The sequence below is a fragment of the Coenobita brevimanus genome, chromosome 57 (genome assembly GCF_032717465.1).
Source record: "Coenobita brevimanus isolate Jiangsu-jjx chromosome 57, ASM3271746v2, whole genome shotgun sequence".
NCBI lineage: Eukaryota > Metazoa > Arthropoda > Malacostraca > Decapoda > Coenobitidae > Coenobita > Coenobita brevimanus.
The window spans coordinates 20,173,882-20,174,812 of NC_137010.1; positions in this window are offsets into that span (position 1 = coordinate 20,173,882).

A 931-nucleotide genomic window follows, 5' to 3' on the forward strand; every position below is an offset into this window, starting at 1 on the left:
ATATTAGATAAAAAGAAAGGCGTGGGCTGCACTCTCAGATGGGATCTCAAGAGCTCTGATAAGGGAATCATGTCCCCATTTGGTCCCCTCACACCATTCACCTTGCCTCTTCAATCCCTCCTCCAAACGCTTAACCCCTTCAATCCGATGATGCATTTTATTCTTGCTACCTCCTGACGATTTCATCCAACTCTGGAGAAACTTTTCCAACATGAGGAGTTACAAATTTCATATATTAACCTCTTCATTGCTAAAAATTTGTCCTTAATTTCGTAAAATCGTCTAGGAATTGCAAGAATACGTTAGAAAACACGTCATCGCACTGAAGAAGCTAGCGTCCTCTCCCATGTCATAATCCAGGCGAGGGAAGTGAAATCTTGCAAGTTGCTGGTGTAGTTTCTCGAGGGGCCCACAGCAGTGTAATCGATATTCTTCTTACTTTATTATTCACGTCGAAGAAGGAATTTTGATCCCTCGAAAATACTATCCTATGCGCTGCACTCATACTTTAACTAATCCTCCATTACACCCGCAGAGTTGTCTCTTCCAGTTTGGGGGTGGTTTTTTTCTTTCAGGACTTGATATCAAACATCCGTATAATACAAAAGACTACTAAAGTGCACCATGCAAACATAATCATTAGTGAGGGATGCCAGGGAAGCAACGAAGGTAAAGGGAGTGTGATTCTTGAACTTGTATTATGGCTTAGGCAATATTACAGCCCATTACAAATAGAAAGGCAGTAAAATGGGGGAAATTAAAACTGGAGAGAGAGAGAGAGAGAGAGAGAGAGAGAGAGAGAGAGAGAGAGAGAGAGAGAGAGAGAGAGGACAACTAGTACGCATGACTTGAGATGTGACAGTAGGAAGGGTTTAACGTCAAGGATATACCACACAGTCTTCTTTTTTAGTTACAAAGCATCATTATCATC